Source organism: Gorilla gorilla, chromosome 1 (genome assembly GCF_029281585.2).
Source record: "Gorilla gorilla gorilla isolate KB3781 chromosome 1, NHGRI_mGorGor1-v2.1_pri, whole genome shotgun sequence".
NCBI classification, from domain to species: Eukaryota; Metazoa; Chordata; class Mammalia; order Primates; family Hominidae; genus Gorilla; species Gorilla gorilla.
The window spans coordinates 115096210-115116268 of NC_073224.2; the positions used below are offsets into that span (position 1 = coordinate 115096210).

The window sequence follows — 20059 nt, forward strand, 5'->3', positions numbered from 1 at the left end:
ACAGCCAGAAGCTATAGAACAGAATCGCGGCTGTGCCACTCTATAGGCGTGTGATCTCAGACTAGTAACTTCCTCGACAATAAAATGATGCTATGAATGCTCTCTCGTAGGATTGTTCTGTTGAGTGCAATCTGTAAAACCCCTGGCACATTGTGGGAAAGTAAGTTTTTGCTCCTTTTCATTTCTCATAACAGACACAAGTAGTTCTTGATTCGGTCAGGGTTTGATTATCTAGTTGGTGGATTATTGAGCCCCTGGCATTTTCTCATCTTTCCTATTATCATATTTAGTATTTTATAAATTGTTACCATTTCCATGTTGAAGTCAGGCAAGGTGAGGGACTGGAGGTTGTACTGCCCGTGAAAGGAACTGGAAAAATAAAGTCTGAAATGATTGGTTCAAATTACAGCTTTATTATGTTTGAAGTCTGAGACCTTGGGGAAAATGTCTGGGTCTCAATTTCCTCATCTGTAAAATGAGGAAATATTTCTTCTCTTCTACATCCTGAGAGTTGTTTTGAGGATCAAACTGTAGCTGTGAAGGACTTTTGGAGAGCATAAAGTTAATTACAACTGTAAGGTACTATTATCATTGCCTGCATTACAAAATGAGGGTCTATCCTTCTTTTTAGAAGGTCTAAAAGAATAAATGTGCTCTATTTGTGAATTGCCTAAATTAAACCTGTGCCTTCCTTTATTCTTCTGTTGAAACAGTTCTCAAACCACTCCCTTGTTCTTTTATCTTTATACCTAAAGTCTGGCTTACATAAAGTTAATATCTACCCGGTCCAATATGGTAACCACTATCCGTATGTGGCCATTTAAATTTAAATTAATAAATAAAAATTTAAAAATTCAGCTCTTTAGTCACACTAGCCTAATTTTGAGTACTCAATAGCTACATGTAACTAGTGGCTACCATATTGGGCAGTGCAGATAGAGAACATTTCCATCTCTGCAGAACGTTCTAGTGGACAACACTGTTGTTGATTCTCTTGAATTCCATTTTTTAATGCTTTCTCTCCTAACTTTAGCCGTGATAAAACCAAGCTAGTTATTCTTTAGTTAATAACCCAGTGTACTTGCCAATGACTACATCACAGACTGTCAAGAATCTAAAGGCTGTTAGCCATCCTCTACTCTAACCTTTTAATTTTATACATGAGAAAATGTAAGCTCAAAGAGGCAAAATCACTCACTCAAGCCCATGCAACTCTTCAATGGATTCCCACTACTGATTCCACAATGTAACTACAAATACATGAGTAATAGAGGAGGCTTACATTCCTCTCGCAGAAGTGCTAATACCTTCCATCTCAGAAGAAAATATGCCTGACACAGAACTTACAATTTGCTAGCTGTTATCAGTGGGCATTCTTCCTCTTGCCTGGCCAAGTGCTGTTGGTGAGTGCTCATTATGTCACAGTGAAGATATGCTGAAAATTGGATAGCACATCTTTCCACTTCTACCTCTGTTAAATTACAAGTGTCCTAGAAGGCTGGCTGCTTTGGGAGCTAGAGTATTCTGTGATTCAGAATTCCCCAGACCCAGCTAAAATCCCCTGGGATAGGCCTTACTTATTCTTTACACACTCACTTAAATTATGAAATATTGGATCTTTAAGCAAACTTCTAGAGAATTTGGAATGGAGATTGTTGTCTCCCAGGATTGCATGCAATACAGATATAAAACACTCTTGCTCATAGCTCTTGGTATAGGTAGGTGCCCAGTAGATATTTGACATAGCTCTTGGGACATAGTAGGTGCTTGGTAGGTGTTTAATTTCCTCCCCTCCAGATCTACCCACTTTCACCCCCATCCTCTTACCAGGGGCCAGCGCTTTTCTAGATAACCAACACAATACTTGCAATTCCCATCTTCTTGTTGCTAGAACCCCAAACTACTGTTTCTTACAATTATTTTCCCATTGATTAATCTTCACTGAGAGCCCATAATCAAGGGCACAGTGTACATAACAGTTGTAAAGTTGGTGGGGGAGGGGGAATATTTGTAACATTTATCATGAAGACATTTAGCATCAAGACAGAGGAGCTGGTTGCTGGAAAAGCATTTCTAAAGACAACAGGGCACCACAGTTGAGGCAGGAAATATGCCAAAAACTTCACTGTGTAGTTTCTCTATTTCTCCAATATGCATTGTAGCTGTAGGGTCCGTTCTTCAGGTGAAAATTGAATGTTGGGGCCCTACTGGGAAAGAGGTTAGCTGGGTACCTGAGAATAAAATGTATGTATAGGCAGGAGTGGGTCTAGGTTTTGTGGAGCCTGAAGCTTCCTCAATTCAGGGGACCCCCCTGAAGAAAATAATATTCAAAATTACTTAGATGTAGGGCCTTGGAAGGAGACTATGAAAGTCATGGGCCGGCCATGGCCAGGCGCGGTGGCTCACGCCTGAATTCCCAGCACTTTGGGAGGCCGAGGCAGACGGATTACGAGGTCAGGAGATCGAGACCATCCTGGCTAACACGGTGAAACCCTGTCTCTACTGAAAATACAAAAAATTAGCCGGGCGTGGTGGCGGGCGCCTGTAGTCCCAGCTAGTCGGGAGGCCGAGGCAGGAGAACTGCGTGAACCCGGGAGGCGTAGTTTGCAGTGAGCCGAAATCGCGCCACTGCACTCCAGCCCTGGGTGACAGAGCGAGACGCTGTCTCAAAAAAAAAAGAAAAAAAAAGAAAGTCATGGGCCATAAAGCTAAAGTTTCATTGGCTTTTGTGTGAAGGATGAACTGTGAGTGTTTGTTTATGTTTAAGATACATTTGGGGTGAAGAGGGAATGCTAGGTGGAAGCTAATCACAGAAAGTCTGAATATGTAAAGTTATTGCATCAGGCACCTTTTGCTAACTAATCTTGTACAGAAGCTAGAAAAAAAGCATTAAATTGGGCCCTGTGGGAAATAGAGTCTGGGTGGTTGGGAAGCTTAATAGGAGGACAAGAACCTCTTCCAATGTGGGTAAGGAGTTCACTCCAATACTGATATTATCTGTTTACAGTTTTATTTTACTTAGTGAAATGATTATGTGATTATCTGAGGCAAGAAAATCGCTCGGCCCCAGGAGGTCGAGGCTGCAGTGAGCCGTGTTTGCATCACCGCACTCCAGCCTGGGCTACCAAGTGAGACCCTGTCTCACAAACAGAACAAAACAAAACTCCCCCATGGAAAAACAGTTCATGATTTCTATTTTCAGAGCTCTTCAAAAGACTAAAAACTGAATGCGACGATGGATTAATTCAAGTCCTAGTCGTGCTCTCTGGTGAGTGCCACACCCTGTTTCCCGCGAGGGGACCCACGAGCGACCCTCACCATCATCCCTGCCCTGGTGGAGCCCCCGTGCGGGACACAGGATCCGAAGATGGCAGCGGAAGCTCCGCAGCGGCCCCGAAAGCGACTGGGCAGGGTGGGCACAGGCTCCCTCAGTGGGTGAAGGCGGCGCAAAGAACGCGAAGATGCATCCCAGGAGCCCACCGGGCGTTCAGCTTCCCCTGAGCCTCGAGGCGGCGGCTCGGGTCGCGGACGGGGGCGTTTCCTCGGGCTTCTGAAGCAGGCGAGGGGCAGGGCGGGCGAAGGCCATTCGGCTGTCCTTCGTGCTCTAGAATATCCCAACGCGCAGGTGTCCAACACTACAATTCACCGCTCTAATCTCTCCGGTTTTCCAAGGACCTGGAACTTGCACAGTCGTCCTGCCAGGAGGGCCCCTGAAGATTGAGGGGATGGGGAGTTTGCTGAGTGCACCCTTCCTATAGCGCCCAGAAGAAGGCACGGAACGTGTACCTGTAGCGCAATTCGTTAGAGCATTCTGCTGTTAATAGAAAGGTTGGTAGTTCCAGCCGGGGCCCTGGGGCTTTATTTTAACCTGTTTCTGTTGATGGGACAACCAACTCCTGATTGATCACAAGCCACACATGTCCCAACTTCCTATCCACCTTAAGTCTGAGGCTTGGCAAGGGCCACCGCGCGTTATACCTATCAAACTCAGGAATCCCATAGACCTTAGAAAGGATCTCACCTGTGGTGTGATAAAAATCTTCCTTGCTCCCATGACTTGGGTCAGTTAGGTGAACATTTTGTGCTTCAAGTTTTTCATGTTTAATAATAGGAGGCCTATTACAGTAGTATCCTATCCCCAGGATGTGCCTGGGTTTACTGATTGCTCTATCAATAATAGTGGAATCAGTCATCCTCATGGTGATCCTCGCCATTGTTTGTGAGAACAGCATTTCTTCTTGAGTTTGTGCATGATTTATTTAACCCTTTTCAAAATGTTTTTGAAGTGAGTTGCGTTTCATAGTTTTAGGATTACAAATGATGCTGCAATCACCATCATTCTTGTACACATATCTTCGGTCACTTGTGCAGATATTTCTATAGTGTGGACAACAGGATGTGCTAATTTTACATTATAGAATTTATTTAATGTTTCCAATTTGAGTACATTCTGCAAATTTATCTTTCGTGGGAGCGGTACCAAATCGTATTCCAATTTGTTTCTCAGTTCTGTTAATGTCCCCTTTGTCATTTACTTGCCGGCACAACAAACTTTCTACACATGGATGTATGATATTCCAGTCTCGATCACCCAGGATGGCATGCAGTAGTGCAAACATGGCTCACTGCAGCCTCGACCTCCTGAGGCCGAGCGATTTTCTTGCCTCAGCGCCCCAAGGAGCTGGGACTACAGGCATGCGCCACACGATGGGCTAATTTTTGTATTTTTTGTAGAGACGGGATTTCGCCGTGTTGCCCAGGCTGGTCGTGAGGGGAGAGGCACCCTCCTGGCTTAACTGAGGGGTTGTACAACAGAAGGACGTGGTGGACATCGCACACAGAAACTCTGTGACATAGGATGAACTGCTAAACTTCTAAGATATTTTAAAGTCCTCCAACATCCGTGATTGTTTTCTGCGATGACCAAGTCACACTGGTCCAGAGAAGATGGGCCACAGCGACCTCTTGAAAAGCTTTCTGTCAAGTCCCTTACACAAGGGGAGCAAAATCACAAACGTCCCAGGCAATTTTTTTCTTCTCCCCTTTCCTCTTTTCTTCATAAATCGTGGTTTTTCTTTTATTTGCCAAAACCAATCTAATGCCCTTTCTCCCTCCTATACAATGGTAAATTAGCATGCAGATAGCTGTCCCTGTATTATTATTTGATAGATTTTTTCAGGGGCTATGTCCATAACAATTAGCACATCTGAGAAACATCACTGGTGCCAACAGAACCCTCCACCCAACAGGCATCTTGTGTAGACCTGAACCCTCAGAGCTATTAGCTCCTGTTTCCTTGCTTCTTTTAATGAATATCATGAATAGAAATTGAGCTCTTTGGCTTTTAATCACTAAGTATGGCTATAGTACATGTCTCTGTCTCCCTCTATGTCTTCTCTCTCTCTCTCTCTCACTGTTTCTTTCTCATTTTTGCATTATTATTTTCTGTCATCAGTGGCACCAATGTGGGTTTCTGGTTTTGATGTTATGGAGTGAACTTCTGGGGACAATCTCTGTTAGGTGGTGGTTGACAAGGATCCATTCCCTGATTGGCAGTACATGACAGCTAATCTAGTCTGTGAGTCTTTCTTGATTGTCCATTATCCTAAAGATTCTGGTCTTTCCTGACATTTGAGACTGCAGCAATGAGAAGGTTTTCATATCTTGTCTATCTGATGTTTGGTAAAAGTCTTATGGACACATTAGTTGTCAATATCTGCAAGAATGGCATCTCTGTAATAAGGATGATCTTAATACACAATATGCCACACCCCATTTCATAGGAACTCTTGGCTCCAGGAAAGTGCTATACCTAAATGGATCTTAGCACAGGAAAGAAACTAAATCCCTAGCATGTGAGGGGAAGCTTTCTTTGATTGGCATATTCAAGTTTTTCACAGCTGAAAAGTATCAAATTAATCTCCTCTAAGGATTGTGTAAATTACAGTACAGGAAGGAGAAAAAAGACAATTATAACATCCCAAATAGGCAACTGAGTCAGCAACATGAGCACTTCTGATAATTATATGAATCAAGACCTCATAATTTCCTGGAATTTAAGCAAGTCCAGCCCTTAGTAAAAATGGATGAAAAGCAATGACCTGTAAAAGTTGTCAGAATGAAAAATGGAGTCACGTATGCCAAATCCTAACAAAATTCAATCAGGAGATCATAAAGGAGGGGTGCTCACACACACATGCCTGTGATAAAAACTATTACAAGAACTCTCTGAAAACCACAACTTTGCACAAAGGCCACCACAACCTTACCCAAAGAATCTCTCTGCAAGGACATCTGCCCAGCAACTGCCTATTCATCCTTGGACTGATGCCACCCTTGTGATTATTCCTTGTGGCCAAGGATAATTGTTTCAAAACAACTATGTAACCTTCCTCATTTTCGCTGTTAAAGGTTCCCCTTCTCAGCCTGCCTGGATGTGCCTTTGGGTCCTCATACGATAGTGCGCATATCCTGGATTGAAATCCTCTGTTTATTCCCAAACATTCACTTCTTTGGAGAACCACTCTCTCTTGGTTGTTCTTTTAGGTTGGCAACTTCGTACTCTGGAAAAGAGAATAACCTGCTAGACTCAAAAGTGTATCACAGAATTACTGAGATTTTTGGCAGAGGGGCCCTCCAGGTATCCAAGGGTGCTTAATGATTCCTTTTGTTTCCCTCACTGATAAGCATCCTTGATAGACACCACTGCCTCTGTTTCCACTTTAAATGATATTACTTATGACATTTAGATGCTTTAGAATGCCCAGTATTTTAATGGATTTTTTTCATGTATAAATACACAGTATTTTCTCAGGAAACAAAGTAGAATACTTTGTCTTCCTCTGGAGGGTATAGACAAATTGAGTATCTGATCAATATAAAGGAGGTACTGCCCCAATTGTCTTATTATTACTATATGATTATTATTAATTTTCAGAGACGGGGTCTCTATTCCTCACCCAGGCTGGAGTGCAGTGGCATGATCTAGCTCACTGCTGCCTTGAACCCCTGGACTCAAGTGCTCCTCCTGCCCCAGCCTCCTGAGTAGCTGGGACTGCAGGCACATGCCACCATGCCTGCCTAATGTTTTTATTTTTCATAGTTACGGGGTCTCACTGTGTTGCCCAGGCTAGCCCAATTAGCTTAAGAACAGTAATAACCATGTGTTTAAATTTACAATAAGAAAACTAAGACTTTTTATGAAAAAAACCCCACCTTTTTCTATGTATGCTTTAAATGTGATGTTTCTCTGAGGGAAAAATCCTGCTGCTGAGTTTCCCAAGAGGAAAAACAAGCTGCAGGTCAGCCGAGACAGAGATGGGGTTGAGGTGATCTGTGCCTCTGGTGCCTGCCAGGGGCAGAGGGGAATTAATCTTCAGAGACAGAGAACACGACTCAGTCCTTTCATAATTTTTCACACAGACACCCATCATTCAGTCATAGTATTCTAGGCATATAAAGAAGCAGAGGCAAGAGAAAACAAACTCAAAACAGGAAACAGTAGGTTTCTCACAGATGATGGAGACATCGAGGTTATAAGACAGTAACATTCAAATGATATGATTTAGATGTTCAGAAGAATGGAAGAGATGGTAAAAATTTTCACCAGAAAATAATAACCTATTTTGAAATAAAATGGAAATTATACAAATAAAATACGGTAATGGTAGAAATAACATAGAGATGTAATAAATACTTATAATTGGAAAGAAAATCTATTAAAGTTAGAAATAAAATGCAATAGTTATTATTTTAAAAAGTCAATAGATTGGTGTAATGGCAGTTTGGATCCATGTGAAGATGGATTACTAGCCTGAAGATAAGTAAGCGGAGACTTTCCAGACAAGCAGAGAGAGAGCTAGCAGGAAGGAAAACTAAGAAACAAGTGTGTGTATATATATATACATATATATGTATATATGTGTATATATACATATATATGTATACATATATATGTATATATGTATACATATATATGTATATATGTATACATACATATATATGTATATATACGTATATATGTATATATGTGTATATATACATATATATGTATACATATATATGTATATATGTTTACATACATATATATGTATATATACGTATATATGTATATATACATATATACATATATATGAGTTATGTCATAAATGCTTAAAATAAATTGTCACTAATGTCCTGGAAGCTGGAGGAGACAGAAAATGGGACAGAAGCAATACTGAACAGAAATAGTTCTTACCTATGGACAATTAAGAGAAACAAACCCAACGAGGCATCAAGCCACATGTGCAAGAAGAGCTATGAACTCCAAGCAGCATAAGGACAAACAAACCACACCTAGGCATGTCATCAGGACACTGCTGAATGCCCAAGGCACATGGGAAAACCAGAGCAGCCCCCAGAGGGGGAAATTCCTATTGTGTCCAAAGGTCAGGTGCTAAATTCACAGCAGTGAAAAAGTAAGACATCATAGAGTTCTAAAATACTATCATTTTCAACTGACTGCTGGCTCCTAACCCAAGACTACAGATCTTTCCAGTGAAGGTGAAGTGCAGACCTTTCTGGAGAAGCAGCACATGCTAACTAAGGGAAATGCAAAAATGTGAAATATCCCCGGGGAATGTGGAAAGGGAACGAAGGAACGCAGGGCAATGTGTAGGTTTAATGTGTGGCTCAGTCAAATAGTATGTTTTACTAATCCAATGATCATAATGATGTCCATGTGACTTAAAATATATGGTGCCTTAAAATTAATGAGAGTAACTTGAGAATCACAAGGAGGGTAAATGGAATTAAGATGTTCCAGACTTCTAGCATTGTGTAGGAAGAGTAAAAAGGTCTAATTTACTCCAAACTTTATTATACAGATTTTACAGTATGTATAAAAGTAAAAAATATATCTCAGGGTTAAACCAATACTAAAACAAGTATCATTTTGAGATTTCGGCAGTTTAAAAATAATTAACATTATTTTTATATTAAAAATGTAAATGTAAAAAGTGTACTGTGAAGCTTAATAAATGTATAGACCCTTGTAAGTATCAACTAGACCAAGCCACATAGAACATTTCCATCAACCCAGGAAGTTTTCCATCAAAGTACCTCAAAGAGGGAGCCACTGTTGAGTCCTGATGCTTCATATAAATGGAATTACACAGGAGTATCAGACAGGTACATTAAAATAAATTTGTTTTAGATGTTCAAAAGATATTTTTATAGGCATCTTTTGCTAGGTATAGTGTTTGGAGGGTTTTACCTATGTTACTGTGTTTTTTCATACTTTTCCTACTTTTTTTTTTTGCTTGTTTTTGTTTGCTGTACATGAGGTCATTTTATGACTATGTAACAGTAGGTATTAAATTCTTCTGTTGATGAAGACTGTGTTGTACCCAGTTTTTCCTTAGTATAAAAATAAGGTTGCTATGAGCAATTTTTGGAGAAGCCTTATTGGATGTATGTGTTCATTTTTCATGGGTAATGAATGAAAGTAAATTTGCTTCCTTATGGGGTAGGCTTAACTCTGCAAGAAACTGCCAAAGATTAGAAAAGGTGTTGTGCTAAATTGCAGTCCAACAAACACCGCACGGCAATATCGTACACACTCTGAATGAGGAAGAAGGAGAGGCGGCAACTTTCAAAATCAGGTTTTCTGTGTTTCCTTCCATTTTCTCGCAAGCCTTTAATGACATTTTTGAAGGTGGCTATGGGGACATCAAGTGTCATCACCAGCCTATTCAAGTCTTGCCACAGAGCCATGGAGATATACCCCAGGGAAGCCCAGCCAAGTGTCAGGCTTATAAACACCAGGCAGGAATAGATACCTATGAAATGAAAAGGGTCAGGTGATCCCTCCCTCTCCTCCCATGTCTGTGCCTCTCTTTGCAGCTGCCTTGTCCCTAAAAATCATCGCTCCACTTATTTTGTCAAAGATAAAGCCAGACATTAGTTAAAGCAGAGAAAACAGATTTTATTCAGTAACTACTGATAGTAGAGAACGGGGCTGAGCTGTGTTCCCATTTGTACAGAGGTGATGGCATTATAGGGGGAGAGGGAGGTAGGGGAGAGGGCAGGGGGCAGGGCACAAGTGAAACATCATAAATGTCTGCCTCATCAGGCCAGCTGTGTCTGCTAGCTGACAATATTAGAAGATAGGATTCTAACCTCCCACAGAGACTGGAAGACAGAGGCTCAGTCCTTCCTGAGAACTACAGCTCAAAGGAATGGCTTTCAGATACTAGGGAAAGACACACTGGAGTCCCTAGGAGATACAAACACATCTCAAAGGGATGGAGGAAGGATTCCCTTCTTAGTAAGTGCTATACAAAAGGGAGATCCTGAACCTACCATCATCAGCAGGTATTGGCTGGAACTAAAGTAAGTTCCTCTGGCAGCCTTGAGCTTTCTGGGGTAGGCATTGTCATGGGAGCCTACAGTCACCCTCCAGACAAAGCCTTATGTCCCAGAAGCCATGATAGATCTCTTAGCCTAGAGATTTAAACTGAGTCACTGTGTGCTGAGTTTGATGTTTCTCACTTTCCATCCCCCCATTCCATGGCTTAGATTTTAGTCCACTCTGTCAGATGTACAAGGCCACGGGCCATTTTCAGTGGCTTTCAGGCAGCCCAGGCATATCTACTGAGACCTGAATGAAAATTAAAAAAAACAAAAAAACCCCATGAGATTGAGAGTGGGCCCCACAATAGGTATCCATTACCCATATTCGAGGAGATGGACATGAATATTTCTAGGCTTTATCAAAATGGAAAGTGGCTTATGGAGTCAGGATGAAATTCAAACTTACATTAGCACTGCATATAGCTTATTGATATATTTTTATATCAAAGCCATGACAAAATGACAATCCACAAGTGCAAAGGTATGTAGGGGTTGGGGAGAGACTCCATAAGGTCAAAATTAACGTCACTCTATTTATTTATTTTTATTTTTAATTTTTTTGAAATGGAGTTTCACTCTTGTTGCCCAGGCTGGAGTGCAATGGTGGGATCTTGGCTCACTGCAATCTCCACCTCCCAGGTTCACATGATTCTCCTGCCTCAGCCTCCCGAGTAGCTGGGATTACAGGCATGCGCAACCATGCCCGACTAATTTTTTGTATTTTTAGTAGAAATGGGGTTTCACCATGTTAGCCAGGCTGGTCTCAAACTCCTGAGCTCAGGTGATCTGCCCGCCTCGGCCTCCGAAAGTGCTAGGATTACAGGGGTGAGCCACCGTGCCTGGGCAACCTTACTTTCAATGAAACTGTTACATGTTGCTTCTGTAAGAGAAAGGAAGACAATGTTGGGCTGGAATACATTAATTGTCATGGGATAAACAGGCAGGACATGATGCTACATTTGTTAGTCACTTTTATTGAGAGTATTTGTGAAGATGAATTTTTCTGTCAGTTTGAACGGGCCATGGGGTGCCCAGATATTTAGTTAAACATTATTTCTCACTGTGTCTCTGAGAGTGTTTCTGGATGAGATTGACATTTGAATCGGTAAACTGAGTAAAGCAGATTGCCCTCCCCAGTGTGAGTGGGCCTCATCCAACCCACAGAAGGCTTGAATAGAATGAAAGGCTAAGAAAGAAGTCTCTGCTCCACTGTCTTTGAGCTGGGACATCAGTCTTCTGCCTTGGGCCTTGGACTTGGTAGAGAACTATATTCCACTCTCCTGGGTCTAGAGCTTACTCAGTGTAGACCTTGGACTTCTCTGCTTCCATAATCACATTAGCCAATGTAAATCTCTCTCTCTCTGTGTGTGTGTGTGTGTGTGTGTGTGTGTGTGTGTGTGTGTGTGTCTGTGTGTGTATCCTGCTCGTTTTCTTTTTCTGGAGAACTCAGACTAATGTAGTAATATATACCACTTGCCAGTCTTTGTCTCTATACTTTTAAAAGGTATGGAATAAATAAATAAAACCCTGGAGGTTTCTCAAAGAAGAACAGCAAAGGAAATGAATTCTGACAGGTTTTGCACTGAGGACATTCAGGTGTGAGGAAAACATGAAAACCACTATGCTAGGGAAAGCAAATGCTGTTGAGAATGTCTCACAAACACAACTTACACGTCAGTAGGTAGGTTTGACCCTCAGAGTGGGCACATTTTACTCTAAGTGCACTTTCGGTGAAACTTAAGATGACTCTAGGACTCTCACGATGGACGTATTTCTCCCTGTGTGTATACATATATCTATAGAGAGAGAGTGAGTGTTTGTGTATATATTATATATATATATAATATATATACACAGAGGGAATGTGTATATATATATTTTTTAATATATATATATATACACACACATATATATATACACACAGAGAGAGAGAGAGAGAGAGAGAGTCTTACTATCTTATCCAGGCTGGTCTCCAACTCTGGGCCTCAATCGATCATCCCGCCTCCCCCTCTCAAAGTGCTCAGATTACAGGCATGAGCCACCTCATCCAGCCCATTTTCATATTTTTAATTTAGTTCAACCATTGTGGAAGACACTGTGGCGATTTCTCAAGGATCTAGAATCAGAAATACCATTTGACCCAGCAATCCCATCACTGGGTATATACCCAAAAGATTACAAATCATTGTACTATAGAGACACATGCACACGTATGTTTATTGCAGCACTATTCACAGTAGCAAAGACGTGGAACCAACCCAAATGCCCATCAATGATAGACTGGATAAAGAAAATGTGGCACGTATACAGCATGGAATACTCTGCAGCCATAAAAAAGAAGGAGTTCATGTCCTTCACAGGGACATGGATGAAGCTGGAAACCATCATTCTCAGCAAACTAACACAGGAACAGAAAACCAAACACCGCATGTTCTCACTCATAAGTGGAAGTTGAAAAATGAGAACACATGGACACATGGAGGGGAACATCACACACTGGGGCCTATAGGGGGGTGGGGGGCAAAGGGAGGGATAGCATTAGGAGGAATACCTAATGTAGATGATGGGTTGATGGGTGCAGCAAACCACCATGGCACATGTATACCTATGTAACAAACCTGGACGTTCTGCACATGTATCTCAGAACTTAAAGTATAACAACATTTTTTTAATTTAAGTACACATTCCAAAAATTATATAACAAGTACAGGAAGCCTCCTTTATGCCAGTTTTACAAAAACAGAAAAGATGATATATCAATGACAAGGCATCAAAGTGGCAACATAATAAAGTAGTGAGAGAGAGAAAAAAAGTTATTTTGGAATTCTATGCCACAATGAAAAATCTCTAAAAAATGTGACTGAAATAAGGACATTTAAAGACATACACATGCGCAGTGGCTCACACATGTATCCCAGCACTTTGGGAAGCCGAGGCGGGCGGATCACTTGAGGTCGGGGAGTTGGAGACCAGCCTGGCCAACATGGCAAAACTTCGTCTCTACTAAAAATACAAAAATTAGCCAGGTGAGGTGGCACATGCCTGTAATCCCAGCTACTCAGGAGGCTGAGGCATGAGAATCACTTTTACCCAGGAGGTGGAGGTTGCAGTGAGCCCAGATCATGCCACTGTACTCCAGCCTGGGTGACAGAGTGAGACTCCATCTTAAAAAAATACAAATAAAAATAAAGACATACAAATAAATGAAAGCATTCACCGACCCACACTACAAGAAATGTTGAAGGAGTCCTCCAGGCCTAAGGATAAGGATACCAGACAGAAATCTGAACCTACACAAATAAATGGAGACGACTGGAAATCGCTATGTATGTACTTAGATGTTGGGGTTTATAACATGTCTAAAATCAAATGACATGGCAACACTAGCATAAAGGCCAGAAGGGAAGGTATAATGTCACTTGAGGGCAGACTGATAAAGATGTATTCTAGAAACCTTAAAGCTATCACTGACATAACAAAAGAAAGAATTATAGCTAATAAGGCAAAAAAAGGGAAGAAAATGGAATGATATAAAAAGCCATGTAATCACTATGCTGGAGCAGCTGCTCTCCAGGCCTCTATCCTATAGAAATACACCAGTGGCCAATGAGAAGTGTACAAGAATGATGGCTGCAGCATTGTTTGTAATCATAAAGAAATAGAACCAACGTAATTTATTTATTTATTTCTCTCTCTCTCTTTCTTTCTTTCTTTTTCTTTCTTTCTTTCTTTTTTTTGAGACAGAGTCTCCCTTTGTCGCCCAGGCTGGAGTGCAGTGGCGCGATCTCGGCTCACTGCAAGCTCTGCCTCCCAGGTTCACGCCATTCTCCTGCCTCAGCCTCCCCAGTAGCTCGGACTACGGGCGCCCGCCACTACGCCCGGCTAATTTTTTGTATTTTTCAGTAGAGACGGGGTTTCACTGTGTTAGCCAGGATGGTCTCGATCTCCTGACCTCGTGATCCGCCCGCCTCGGCCTCCCAGAGTGCTGGGATTACAGGCGTGAGCCACCGCGCCCGGCCAAACCAACGTAATTTCAAAGATACATGAAAAGGTTTTATTTATTAAACAAACACAACAATTTAACAAACAAACAATGGAAGCAAGTCCTTATGCCAAAAGGAACACAGAGGGTCATGATGATGCTACTCCTCCAAGGATGTCAGGGTTCCCAGACGCCTAGTTTTCGGTCTAATTTTTCTGGAAGATCTTATTCTTGGGGAGCTACAGATTCTCACGTTTGGGGCTCTTTCAGGTTCTATCTCCGTTTTCCCCTCAATTCCTCCCCATTCTGCTACAATAAAAAAACAATTCTCACCTCCGGAAGATCCCACCTCTGCCTCCGCACGAGCCTTTCAGGTCTAGATGTCTGGTCCACCGCTCTCCGGCTTCTTTCCCCGCTTTTGCTGTTCCCTTCCCCCGCTCCCGCCCTCCCGCCCCACGACCCGACCACTGTCCAGCTGAGCCCCCGCGGCTCCACTGCACAGAAGGTGCACTGGAGGCCCTGCCCGTTGCCCGCCCCGCGGGGTGCCGAGAAATCAATCTGAATAAACGTTTCGTAAAAAGAACTTCCCCATGGAAAAATCTCTCATGATTTCCATTCTCAAGGCTCTTCAAAGGACTAAAAGATAAAGGCGACGACGGATTCATTCAACAAGTCCTAGTCGTGCGCCCTGGTGAGTGCCAGACCCTGCTCCCCGCGAGGGGATCCACTAGCGACCCTCACCACGATCCCTGCCCTGGTGGAGCCCCCGTGCCGAACACAGGATCCGAAGATGGCAGCGGAAGCTCCGCAGCGCCCCGAATGCTACCGGGCAGGGTGGGTACAGGCTCCCTCACTGGGTGAAGGCTGTGCAAAGACCGGGAAGAGCCATCCCGGGAGCCCACCAGGCGTTCAGCTTCCCTTGGGCCCCCTGGCTGCTCGAACTCGGGTCGCGGACCGGGGCGTTTCCGGGGGCGTCTGAAGCAGGCGAGGGGCAGGGCGGGCGAAGGCCATTCGGCTGTCCTTCTGGCTCCAGAATCTCCTAACGCGCAGGTGTCCAACGTGACCAGCGCGATTCACCGCTCTAATCGCTCCGGTTTTCCAAGGCCTTGCTCAGTCATCCTGCCGGACGAGCCCTGAGGCTGGAAGGCACAGGGGAAATTTGTTGAAGGCGCCCTTCCCATAGCGCATAGTAAAAGCAGTAGTTCTTGTCTCTGTGGCGCAATCGGTTAGCGCGTTCGGCTGTTAACTGTAAAGGTTGGTGGTTCGAGCCCACCCGGGGACGCTTGCTCCAGCTTTTAAAGCGTTCGTGTTATCGATCACTAGAGAATCTCCCCCGTTCGTGTATTATCGATCACTAGAGAATCTTCCCTTTTTCTTCCCGTAGTCCTAAGTCCTATAGGTTCCAGGCCAGCCAGGGATGCTCACTGCAGGGAAGGTTTTATCTTCTCAGGATTCTAGGCACAATTAACAGCGATCCCTGTCAAGGGCCATTCCCCACACTCCCCACACCCTCGCCTCACAGATCCGATTCAGACAGAGAATCTCCTGAAATGTCATGCTGTCTTGTGCCTGTGTACAAGAAACAGAGACCAAACGAGTCACTTCTGGTGCCGACAAAATCCTCATGCTGCCCCTTATAGGCTTGGATGGGTTATATGCCAACCTTAATTTTTTCATTGTTAATAGGAGGCCTAGAGAGATATCCTATCCCCAGGATGGGCCTGGATTTACTGGTTGCTCTATCAATAATATGGATAGAAAGTGGAATCATTCATCATCATAATAATCCTCTTCATCATTTTTGAAGACAGCATTTTTTATCAGTCAGTTTGTGCATGATTTATTTAACCCTTTTCAAAATGTGTTTGAAATAAGGTTGGCTTCATGGTTTTAGGATTTCAGAGAATCCTGAAATCGTCATTCTTGTACACATATCTTTGGCCACTGATAGTTCTATAGTAGCGTAGAGAACTGGATGTGCCACTGCTATGTTACAGGCTTTTTAATTTTTATTTTTAGTTTTTGTGACAGGGTCTCATTCTGTCTCTAAGGCTGGAGTGCAGTGGCCTGATTGCGTCTCACTGTTGCCTCAACTTCTCAGGCTCAAGCGATCCTCCCCTCTCAGCCTTCCAAGTAGCTGAGACTGCAGGAGTGGGCCATCATGCCCTGCTAATTTTCATTTGTTTTGTAGAGAAGGGGTTTCACCATGTTGCACAGGCTGGTCTCCAAACTCCTGGGCTCAAGCAGCTCCGCGGCCTTGCAAAGTGCCAGGATTTACAGGCATGAGCAACTGCAACGGGTCTTATGTAATGCCTCTAACTTCAGCACTTTTAGCAAATTTATCTTCTTCAGGAGAGGTATCAAACCATATTCCAATTTATTTCTCAACTCTCATATTGTCCCTTTCTTCATTTACTTGCTGGCACAACAAACTTTCTCCCCCTTCCCCCACTTTTTTTAGACTAGGTCTCACTCTGTCACCCAGGATGGAGGGCAGTGGTGTGATCTCAGCTCACTGCAGCCTCCACCCCCTGGGCTCTAGTGATCCTCCCACCTCAGCCTCCAGAGTAGCTGGATCTGCAGACATGCACCACCGCATTCAGCTATTTTTTTTTTTTTTTTGTAGAGATAGGGCCTTGCTATGTTGCCTAGGTTGGTCTCCAACTCCTGGGCTCAAGAGATCTATGTGCCTCAGCCTCCCACAGTGCTGGGATTTCAGGCATGAGCCACTGTGCTAGCCATGAGCCCATGATATTCTAATAAGGGGACAGGTGCCTTCCTGGCTTAACTAAGGGGATGATACAACAGAAGGACATGGTGGACATGACACATAGATATTCTGCTGCATAGGATGGACAGCTAAACTTCTAAGACATTTTATTTTATTTTATTTTTTGAGACAAGGTCTTTCTCTGTTGCCCAGGCTGCAGTGCACTGGCACAATCATAGTTCACTGTAGCCTGAACCTCCTGGGCTCCAGTGATCCTCCCACCTTAGACTTCCAAGTAGCTGGGACTACAGGTATGCACCATCATACTTGGCTATTAAGAAAAATAATAATTCTGTAGAGATGTGGTCTCACTAAATTGCCCAGGCTGGTCTCCAACTGCTGAGCTCAAGTGATCCTCCTGCTTCGGCCTCCCAAAGAGCTGTGCTGAGATTACAGGCATGAGCCACCATAGTTGGCCCTGTTTCTTTTTAAAATTTAATTAATTTATTTTGAGTCGATATTTTATTTTCTTCAATTACCCATTTTAAAGTAGTTCATAAGCTGACTCATTGGAATTCAGACAAAATGATAGCATGGGGAAAGCAGTGTGTTGAAAATCATCGCCTACCATTGCGCAAAAGGTTTATTCTTGCTGTACTGTCTGTTCTGTCCCAAACATAATCCTGGAAAACCCCTTCATGTGTCACAGGGACATTGTATCTTTAGGACCCTTTGAGACATGGCAGTTAGACTTTATCCAGCTGTCTCCATCTCAGGGTCACAGATACTTTCTGGTGCTAATTTATACGTGCTGTCGCTGGAGTGAAACATTTCCGTGCCAATGAGCCACAGCCCAAGCAGCTGGTAGACTGTGATTAGAGAAAATCATTCCTCATGGGGAGTGCCATCTGATCTCCATAGCAACTGAGGAACACACCTTATCAGTCAGATAGTTGGATCCATTTGTAACGTTTGGCCTATGTCCCAACATTTCCATTGTGCCTATCACCCCTAATCCTCTGGACTAGTGCAACTTAATAATGATAAGATAAAAACTCAATTGGCAAAGCTAACAGGAGTTTTTAACCTTCCCTGGCCAAAGCTGCCCCACAGTTTCTGGAAAACTTCCACTCTCTCCCTCTGAAATTAGAACAGGAAGACCCATGCAGTGGTTAGATGAAGGGGCTTATGAACCTGCACTTCTTAAAGGTGACATTCTCCATTATTTATAAGGTCTCACAAAACTTCTTACGAAGAGCTCCAAATTAATAAAGGATGCCTTTCATAATGAGCTGATGGGAGATGAAAATATCAAAAATTATGCCTATAAACTGGAGACGTCGCTTACTGGAAACAACATCAAATAAAATACTCCCTCCAAGTCCACTGGAGGGCACCACGTAGGTATTATTAATATTAATTTATTTTTTTGAGATGGGGTCTCACTCTGTTGCCCAGGCCGGAATGCAGTGGTGTAATTATGACTCAATGTAGCCTTTACCTCCTGGGGTCAAGCCATCTTCCTGCCTCAGTCTCCCAAATAGCTGGGACCAGAGGTGTGGGCCACTGCACCTGGCTCACATCAGGTATTATTGCCTAATCTCTGTGGCAGTAAACATAAGGGCATTGACACACAGATTCATGCTTCTCATATCTAAAAGGCAACCCTACCAGAGTGGACATCTGTCAGTGGAGGTTTTCACTTAAAGGTGACCTGCCATCTTCCTGACGAAGATGGCAAGTAGCTGACATCTGTTGTAGCCCACTTCCACCCAAGATACTGGCCTGTATAACCAGCTATTCACAATTCCAGTGCTCACTGCACCTGGAAGAGTTAGTCTCTTTTTCTCTTGACTGGAATACATACACCATCAGGGCTCCTTTAAGTTGTAGGGGTCGTATCCTATTGGTTTTGGTAAAATCACCCTATATGTATATTCTCTAAAGATATGACACACTAGTCCTATTGCACGTACATGTATATACATATACATACATACATAGCAAAATGCCTATGATCAGATTTTTGTTTTACTGTCCTTAATTAATTTGATTACATCAGGGAGGGATAATTCTCTGATCAGAATCTCACAAACCATTGCCACTGTGGGAAATGTGACAAGGTGCTGGGTTTGCCACCTTAAACCACCAACCACTTTTGACCATAATGACCCATTGGTACATCCTGTGCCAAATTTCACCTGTATTCCTCCTGATTGCACTCACGATGCAACTCGGGGTTACATCAAGCAAAACCTGTTTATCGAATCTGTCTGACTCATCCTAACCTTCCTGCCGTACGTCTCGGTTTAACCCATCATAATTGTACTGTCAAAATAACTGCCTGTAATCCCAGCACTTTGGGAGATCGAGGCAGGAGGATCACTTGAGCCCTGGAGTTTGAGACTATCTTCCTGGGCAAAATGGTGAAACAATCTCTACAAAATATACAAAAATATACAGTTGGGTGCATGGTGGCACCCAACTGTAGTCCCAGCTACTCAGGAGTATGAGCTGAGAGGATGACTTGAGCCCAGGAGTTCGAGCCTGCAGTGAATCCAGATGACACCACTGCACTCCAGACTGGGCAAAAGAGTGAGACCCTGTCTCAGAAAGTAAATAAATAAGCTGGGCGTGGTGGTGTGTGCCTAACTCCAGCACTTGGGAAGCTGAGGTAGGATGATTCATTGAGCCCTGAAGGTCAAGAGGTCAAGACTGTACTGGGCTGTCATGTTGCCACAGCATTCCAGCCTGGGCAACAGTGAGACCCCGGTTGCAAAAAAAACCCAAAAATCAGAAAGAAAACCAACAAAAAATTGTTGCCTCACTCTGAAATGACAGTGGTAAACACCATGATGCTATTGGAAAGTTAAGAGAAAAACACTCCCTCCTGCTATCAGGATCCAACCTGCCCTCTTGCTCTAATATGTCTGACCCATGCATGGTTTAAATGCCGAAAGCTGATGTACCCAAAT

General features: G+C 43.1%; 1 pseudogene; it reads right to left on the reverse strand.

Annotated features, from left to right (window-relative positions):
- Window positions 1-4697: 4697 nt before the first annotated feature.
- On the reverse strand, window positions 4698-15682 carry LOC134756743 (uncharacterized; annotated as a pseudogene).
- Between the last annotated feature and the right edge of the window lie 4377 nt (window positions 15683-20059).